Source organism: Strongylocentrotus purpuratus, unplaced genomic scaffold (genome assembly GCF_000002235.5).
Source record: "Strongylocentrotus purpuratus isolate Spur 01 unplaced genomic scaffold, Spur_5.0 spur5_scaffold_7, whole genome shotgun sequence".
NCBI lineage: Eukaryota > Metazoa > Echinodermata > Echinoidea > Camarodonta > Strongylocentrotidae > Strongylocentrotus > Strongylocentrotus purpuratus.
In genome coordinates this window covers 34,499,509-34,509,171 of record NW_022145613.1, presented here as the reverse complement: position 1 = coordinate 34,509,171, position 9,663 = coordinate 34,499,509, and positions in this window count along the sequence as shown.

Here is a 9,663-nt window from a genome sequence, read left to right as displayed (position 1 = left end):
AAAATATATGCCCGTAGCTTAATGGCTGGAGTTATTAACTGCTCACACGTATCTCAACAATCATTCGTCCATCGACTACAATCGGTCACCTAAACGTCTCGTTCACAGCATCAATCAATTGAGCATCCTTCGAACAATCAATTTCCCTTGTCAACACTTGTCACAGGTTCTCGTCCCTTGGTTTCACTGCTCCAAGAAATCAAACCAATCATGATGTGTAGGTTGAAAGTCTTTATTGCGATCCATTCAACAATCGGGTAAACTCAGTACAAGTACAGTGCAAACTATGTGAGACTTAGCTTAGAGGCTTAGGCCAGGCCAACTATCAGGCCAACTATCAGGCCAACTATCAGGCCAGCCTCGGTGAGGCTGGCCTGTATCGGATACAGTGCAGTGGAAAGCCCTGGATGCACAACCTTGACCATCGTACCAATTTCCCTATACATAAACGTGTAAAAGAACAATTATGTCCTCGTTAGTAAAACAACACTTCAACACAATATTTCTGCTAATCCCATAAAATCTTCACATATAATCTTCAGTATAACCCCTTATTCCTGATTAGATCACTACTATACAAGTAATATCCCCAAAAGAAACATGATAATTGCACCAACATGATCAAAATATGTAATTTATGCTCATTTTCCTTCAGTTTGGTAATTGCTAAATCAACGATGCACCATATTGCTATAGCGCATGCTCGTACAACAGAAAATGCTTAACCTTCGTCCAATACTAAAACCCTGATTTGTTACAGTATTTGCGATCAGATAGAGCAAAGCAACTGAGCAAAAATTGGCATGGTGCCCCGAGGGGCCACCCCGGCGGTGGTCAAGGGGCGGAGCCCCTGAAGCTTAGAGTTTTTAGCCGGGTTTTTAGGCATGTAATAAGGGTCAGATGAGCATTATGTTGATACCTTATTTGTGACACTTGCATGCAGGTCACTAATCAGGTTGGGGTCCAGGGGGCGAAGCCCCCAGAAACTCAGCGGATTTAGGCATTAAATTACGATCAGATAAGCATCCAGGGGTTGCCTTAGGGCCCTTGGTGGGGTCTAGGGGGCGGAGTCCCCGGAAGCTCAGGGTTTTAGTCAGATGCGCACCCAGTGGCCCGCCTTAGGGCCCTTGGTGGGGCAAAGGGGGCAGAGTCCCCAGAAGCTCAGAGAAAATCATGGGATTTCAGCAACATTTAGTCACTGGTATCGAATTAGAAATAAACCACGTTTGAATTTTATCGGGGGGGGGGGGACTATAGTATGAAAACATACGATACACTTTTTAACACTTCGCTTTTCTACAATATTCACTTTTATATCATTGGAAGGATATTATGCGAGGGAGCATAGCCGCCGAGCCAGAAGATTTTTGCACCTTTATTTGTCTAAACGCTGCACTCTTGGGCCCTCCAAGCCTAATAGTGTGTTGCAGTCTTTAGTCAGGGTTTGCTGTACATTATTTTTTTGCACTTTTTCATATTTTCCGGGGGGGGACGTGTTCCCCCCCCCCCCCCCGTCCCCCGGGATCGCCGCCCCTGGTGTGTTTATTCCTCTTTATTATATCTCGGATTTCTGCTACTGCATTCACGAAAAATATTGTGTTCTGTTGTTGTTTTTGTTTTGTGTATACCCAATAAACAAAATCACGTGAAAATCACGTCAATATCAAGGTATCGACTTGAGGAGAGTTACGTTCTTCAAACACCTGACATTTACGTAAATGTGTTAATACGTTTATTGCACTAGGTCACTTAAAACACACGTACACTAAATCACGCAATTGTCACTGCAATATCACCATTATAATAACGTGATTATCTCTACCTTGGAGACCATGGTTTGTAAACCTAATACTCCCGTGTTTATTTGGTTATGAAATTACATCTTCATAAACGAATTTATCGCGTCACAGAAACACGTGAAGCGTTAGTGATAGTTTTAGTCAAAATATCTGCGTGAAATTCACGTGAATATTACGAGGCTGACTTGAGATGAATCATGTTCTTCATTCACGTGAAATTTACGTCGAAGAGGAAATATGTTACTGTAACCCGCGTTCAACCCAATAATTACGCAAATGTTACACAATAAATGAACCAAAATAATGACGTTCTCATCCCGTTTCTGAACATCGTGTCTTGGATTTTCCATAATTACGTCCAGGCGCGCCGGAAGCAGTTTGGGATTAGAGGGGGTGGGGGGCGGGGGGGGGGGGGGGTGCAAACATCCCAGAAGAGAAAGCTAGTTGCAACTGGTCCAGTTGATGAACCAGTTAATGCCAACTGGTAACCCTGGAAATTGAAATGGGCTAAATGATCCAGTTGATCCAGGCCAGTTAGAATTCAACTGGTCTAGCTGAGCCATTGGAACTATTTGGTAAAACTTCCAACCAGTTGAATGGCAACAACACTTCAATACTGGTACGTCTGTATTTCCAATGTTAAGGCATTGGTAATAAGTAGACTTACATAATTTAATTAATCGACATTTTTTTCATATACTTGTATTTTATTGAAATTATTTTAGTTCATAGTTAATGTTTCCCTTATTCATGTTCAACAGTCAGTCATCAACTGGTGCAACTGGAAATATGCACACAGATCAGTTATCAACTGGTGCAATGAAAATATGCAAACAGTCAGTTATCAACTGGTGAGCATATTAATATGCCAACAGTCACGGGGTTATCACCACGGAACTTAAATGGTAACTGTGAAACCATCAAGACACCCAGGAATAACTCATTTTCACACCTGGAAAACGCGGAATACCCAGCTTATATTAATAATCCGTCTGAGTCACGAGATCATCACCGCGGAACTGCTGGCAACTTTGACTACCATTTAAATAGGTGTTTTAAGACACCTAATAATGACTAATTTTTCACACCTAAAAGTCACGTATGCCCAGCTTAGATTAATAATCCGTTTGAGTCACGAGATCATCACCGCGGAACTGCTGGCAAATTTGACTACCATTTAAATGGGTGTTTTAAGACACCAAATAATTACTAATTTTTCACACCTAAATATCACGGATTCACAGCTTAGATTAGTAATCAGTTTTACTACGTGATCATCACCAAGAAAGTTATGGTAACTTTGAAACTATTTAAAAAGGTGTTTTAAGACACCTATAATTACTAATTTTTCACATCTAAAAGTCACGTACGCCCAGCTTAGATTAGTAATCAGTCTTAACTACGTGATCATCACCAAGAAAGTTATGGTAACTTTGAAACTATTTAAAAAGGTGTTTTAAGACACTAATGATTACTAATTTTTCACACCTAAAAGTCACGTATGCCCAGCTTAGATTTATAATCCGTTTGTGTCACGAGATCATCACCGCGGAACTTATGGCAACTTTGACTACCATTTAAAAAGGTGTTTTAAGACACCTAATAATTACTAATTTGTCACACCTAAAAGTCACGTATGCCCAGCTTAGATAAACAATCCGTTTGAGACGGTCACGAGATCATCACCGCGGAACTTATGGCAACTTTGACTACCATTTAAAAAGGTGTTTTAAGACACCTAATAATTACTAATTTTCACACCTAAATATCACGTGTTTACAGCTTAGATTAGTAATCAGCTTGAGCCACGTGATCATAACCAAGAAATTTATGGTAACTTTGAAACCATTTAAAGAGGTGTGTAAGGCACCTCATAATTACTAATTTAATATAACCAGAGATTCACGGACAGAACAATAAGACGATGAGCCGGTGTAAGTAACGTGATTATTACCATCAACCTTGGATAACCTGTGAAACCAATCGATAAAGATGCTTACAAGACCAAATAATTACGTATTTATCACCACCATCGGTTAACGGACAAAAAACTCGTTGCTTGGTCAAGTGGTTATTTGGTCATAAACACTTGATTTACAGAGGTAAGTGGAATCACGTTACTCTAGTCGCGTGATAAATTGGTGGTTTTTAGGTTAGATGAAAACGTGAACAGGAGTACATTTTTTGTTTAAATGAAGGCACGTGTCGATAACGTTTAAATCTAGTTCAAAAAGCACCATTCTTTAAAATCACTTAAAATACACTCCCAAAAGAGGTTACTTTTTAGTGTTTTGTTTATTGGGTAAGTACTTTTTCTTGTGTGTATATGCAGACTTCAATATGAGTCGCTAACTGGTATCAAGAGATCTGGATTTGTGTTAAAGAGAGAAAAATAGGAGGAAAAAAAGAAGAGATTCTAAATTGAGAGTGAGAGAATACCGATTGATGTATGGTATATTGTGATATACCCCGTTCCATGGAGCGTCTATTGTGTTGCTTGTTATTTGATAACGTGCAATATTAAAGGGTAGTGAATTTCATCATGACCATTTTGCAAATGAAAATAATGCCTAAGAGACAATTTTTTTAACCTAATAATGAACAAAAATGTTCTCATTTTGAAAAAATATACTGTTACTTAATATGAAATGTGCAGAGTTGGTGCTAGGCTGAATGGAGTTGGTCCCAGGATCGACGGAGTGGGTGCAGGTTTAGACGGAGATCCAGTGGCAGCGGAGCGTCTTTCAAAGTGGGGGTGCACCCGAATAAAAAGGGCACTTTCCGGGGAAGGGGCACCTACATTGGCATAACCTTTTTTTTTAAATTCCTAAACAAAGAGCAAATTTCAAAAGGGCATGAGGTTATATAAGATGATAGGTAGGAAAATACTTGTTATGGCAGTAGTATCTAATATGCCATGGTAGTTTAAATGTGAAAACTTTTTGGTGGGAAAAGGGCACACTTATTATGCATATCTATAAAAGGAACATTAGATAGCTTTGAAAGCGAGCACGATTATATTTTTAAAAGGGGCACACAGTTCGTTTATATAATATTTGGGCATGGTACCACCTGCCCCCTCGGCTACTACCTTTTATCGTGGTTTCCGAAATAGGGCACCTGTTACTACAAAAAGCTGCTTCGGTTCTTTGTAACTATAGAATAGTAGATAGTAACTTTAGAAGACCGCAAAGGGGCACAATTTGTAAGCGACAGTGGGAAATATCAATAAAAGGGGGTACTTATCAAAGAATAATTACATTAAAATGACCGAGGGGAACTTAATATATTTTTAAAAGTACCTATCAGAGCTGAAAATGTGTACTTCTCATACCTAAAAAGAAGCACTCATCATGATGTAATAGATCGCGGTAAAAAAAAAAAGGGGGTCTAAAAAAGTTCAACCGATCTTGGAAATTTTGGGGGGCATGTGCCCCCCCCCCCCCCCCCCCGTGGCTACGTGCCTGGTGGTAAGTAGAGGTCATATCACCGATTCCGATTTTCTGATTTATTTATTTATTTGTTCGTTTGTTTGCTTGTTGCTTTTTTTAATATTTGTTATTAGCTCCCCCTTCCCATTTTTTTCTTTTATTCATGGGGCTGATCATGTCCGTTCCCTCTTTTCAGGTTCCTTGCAACCAAGTCGGAAACAAGAAATTAACCGCACCTGGAATGACATTTAATTCTACTTTTTGGGCAGTCTATTCACAAGTTTGTGATGCCTGTAAATAACATTTAATATCGTCCTCTGGTCCCATATAAAAAGGGACAGACGAGTCTTCAAGGCACGGCAAGGCAAGGCAAAGCACGTCAATTTGATGGCGAAAAAAAGAAGAAAGAATAACAGAAAAAGTGAAAAGAAGGGAAAAGGAAGAAAAGGGGAAGACAATAATTTGTACCCCTTTTCGCACCCCCAGCGGCCTTGTAAATTGCATTGAATTTTCCGAGTAAGACCGATAATGAGCACATTCATCAGTGGCGGAATCGGGGGTGGGGGGATGGGAGAGGTTTGGTGGCCCCCATTTCCCCCCAAAACTAAGGAAAGGGTCCCATCGGTGACAAACAGGTGCCCCTCCATTGATCAAAATGTGCCCCTTCCAAGTAAAACCATGCCCCTCCTGTCATAGCATAAGTTGTGCCTTAATTCTTACGTAAATTTTCATTCTCTGCCTGCAACTCTCTTTTGTGTGCTTTAATTATTCCGGCATAACAATTTCCCCTCCAGTATAGCCAAGCTAATTATGAAAAATATATAGCTTTTATAGACAAGGTTTGACGCTAGCCCTCCCAAAAGCCCTCTTCCAAGTGAACAAAAGCTTTTCCGGAGGTTAAGCTGCATCTTCCTTATCTGATGTCAAAATAGATATTATACCCAGGGGGGGGGGGGGGGGGGGGGGGTTAAAAGCACATTTTTGGTTTTGTTTGTCCCAAAAAAATCGCAACGACTCAGCCAGCCGCTGAATAAGCATTTATTATGTAAAGCATATTTATGTAAAGGCAGTATATAAATATCAATATGACTTTATGTATGTGTACCTAATGAATATCATTAGACCCGTTTTTCTAGTAAGTGCCTTAACCCTCGAGGCACCACTCAAAATATATGTATTTTGGGTAGCATATTATTATATGTTCTCTAAGTCTAAAGAGAATATAGACCCTCAATAAGACATACATTTAAAAAAAAAAAAAGTTCTTCGCCACTACATCACAGAGATATTACCGATTCAGCCAATTTGAAGATCCCATACCTATAGTGATTATAAGTTTTAAAATTAAGTTTTCTCATTTTTGTCCGAATTCATTCACTTTCACCATCCTACTTCTCTGATTTTGTTGCTGTTTGGATTTCCCTTTATATTAATTAATGTTGGTTCTTCTGTTAATTTTATTTCTGAAAGAGGGAAAGCATTATCCAAAAACATGATATTCCTTTTCATCACTCACTGTACACAAATTATATCTTCAAAGACACTGAAAGGTTGCAAAGGACAAGACTGCTCAAGGTTCATGATATAATTTTATCTCTTCATATAAAATATCCATTTAGTTTACTTTAGTTTATTTCTTTATTAAAAAATCACACCGTCATCAGATGTCGGCCAGCCTAATTAGAAGGCCTATGAGGCCAAAAATAACATAATCATAAAAAATTTGACATGGTACCATAGTATCTACGATAACATTTTCTTGTATAAGATTCTATTCCGACCAAACATTGTTTAGTGGACATTCTTTTAAAGCTGAAAGAATCTTCACTTTATTTATGTATAAAACTATTGTCATTAATACAAAATAGAAGAAAAATATACAAAGCCTTTCACGTGGGCTAACAAAATATAAGAATAGTATCAACTCCAGGCGCGGATCCAGGATTTCTTAGGGGTGGGGGCCCAATTTTTTTTCTTTTTGCTCCCGAAAATTTGAAAATCGTGCCGGCTGAAAATTCATTCAGTGAGGGGTGGGGGGTGGGTAGTGAGGCCCGGCCCTCCCCCCCCCCTGGATCTGCCACTGATCAACTCTTTGTTGAATGATATATAACTATTGACTGCTTTGATGGGCACGGTTAAAAGTATTGCCAAAGGTGATCTCAAAACTGTACTGTGACCTGAAACGAGAGGCATAGTACAGTCTTGCGATCACCGAGGAACCATAGTTTTAACTAAGATCTGAAAAATAGACAGTCAATACTTGATTTTTTATACTGCATCCTCACATTTAATTTTTAAAACTTAAAAAGAGATATTTTAACAAAATATGCCTGTCAAAATGTATTTATTTGGTAGAGTACAGGTACTAGATTTACCCATCTTACTGCACGTATCCATTAATAACTTCACGCACAACCATTGCATCCTTGCATTGTACGAGCAAGTAGAACCATGCCAGTTAAATATTTTTCACTGCCAAGCAGTTTGGAAAAAATCCCAAACTGAACATATTACCATGCAAAAATGGTTTGGACCACTATTTCTATTCTTAACGTGTCATCGACAAATTTTCAAGTTTGAAATTTACTTAATTTCTTTCTATCGTTGATAAATTTGACAGAAAATATCTTCAACATCTTAAACTCGAATAGGGCCAGCTATTTTCATTACAAAAATGTACATACAAACTTGCTAAGGCATGGAAATGCTCAGATCACTGTGCATATCAGCCAATGATTGCTGGTGCTTCGTTATATATCTTTAATGGATAATAATAAGCATTAATCAATAATCATCATCTCTTAACCCTTCAGTTAATGGCACACGTACATCCCACTTCTTAGCAAGCCAAGTCTTTCCTACACACTTTGTCTGCATCAATGTACATATTTATTAAAAACAAGGGAAAAGATGCAGAAAAGTAAGGGAAAGAAATATTAACATGTATAACAAACAGATATGCTTGGCAGTGTTAATGAGTGACAATGAGGCAAATTAAAATATGGAGGCAAAAATGAGAATGTTGTTCTGCAACATCTTGTACCAATCTTGTTTTGAGAGTGGATGTCAACCACTTTCACACGATACTAAAGATGCATGCGAATGAGTTCACTATACAATCTATCTGCACTTGAGTTGAGGCTGTATGCATCTATTGTACAAAGCTGTCAGGCTGAGCATGATAGCTGTATAAACAGCCAGTGGAGGATCCAGAGGGGGGCCCAGCCCCCCCCCCCCCTGGGAAAAAAAAAGTGTAAAAACACGTTAATTTTACTTTTTTTTGGAGATTATCTCCCCTTCCAACGCTTAAGAGGGGGTGCAATTTTAGAAATTTTCAGAGACCAACAAAAAAAAGTGCTTACTACCCCCCCCCCCCCCTTGCGAATTTTCGGCCCGCGTGATTCTCAAATTTTCAGGAGCAAAAAAAAAAATCAGTGTTCATTACCCACCCCCCCCCCCCCACTGAGCGAATTTTCAGCCGGTGTGATTTAAATTAGGCCCCCCCCCCTAAGAAATCCTGGATCCGCCTGTAAACAGCATCAACGAGAGCAGATGGATCTTGTAAATAAATGAATGAATAAAAACATGCTTTGTTTGTTAAATACAATGAAACTCCTACATCGTTGTTATTTGATGTAAAAAGAATTCATTAAAGACATTTTCGTGCACCCCTTTTAATAAAAAACATGGGATAGTCTCGGTAAATGATTGACACGTGACTGCGTGTGACCAATCATTTGATTAGGATTTAGGAGTGAGTTGTATAAAACCAAATGAAAGAAATGCATCTAAACTCTCATAACTAGTTTACTAATCTAATACGATGACATTTAGAATGACATTATTCCATTTACACACATGTTAACTCAATTTTTGTTTATACTCTTCTTGCAATTACATCTTTTTTTCAATCATATTCAAGAATATACAATAAGTACCATAAGTAGAATATTAAAAAATGAGGAAAAAAGGCAGAACAACATGGAGTTTCAGGAGTTTTGCTTTTAAAATATGTTAGGTACATGCAGTAATTTATGTAACATAGTAAAAGCATTAAATACATAATCTATGATAAATCACAATTTTTTCCTTGGCTCACAAGTGGAACATAAGATAAGAAACTTTCAATAAAAATATCTAGTGCCATTTTTATGAAGAATTTTTTTTGGGAAGAATCAATGAAATGCTATAACGTTATTATATATAAAGTTTGATATCATCGTTCTTATGGTTGTAGAACACAATTTGAAGTTTCTATTTGGGTCACAAAAATGTTCATTGTTTAGAACTTTGTAAAGCTGCCGCAGTCACTACATGTAGTAATCACTACGGTAGTGATTTGAAAAAAAAAGGAAACATACTATAACTGATGTATAATGAGCACATTCTCCAAAAACAGCCAAACAAGAGAGATAAAAATCAGAAAATCATAC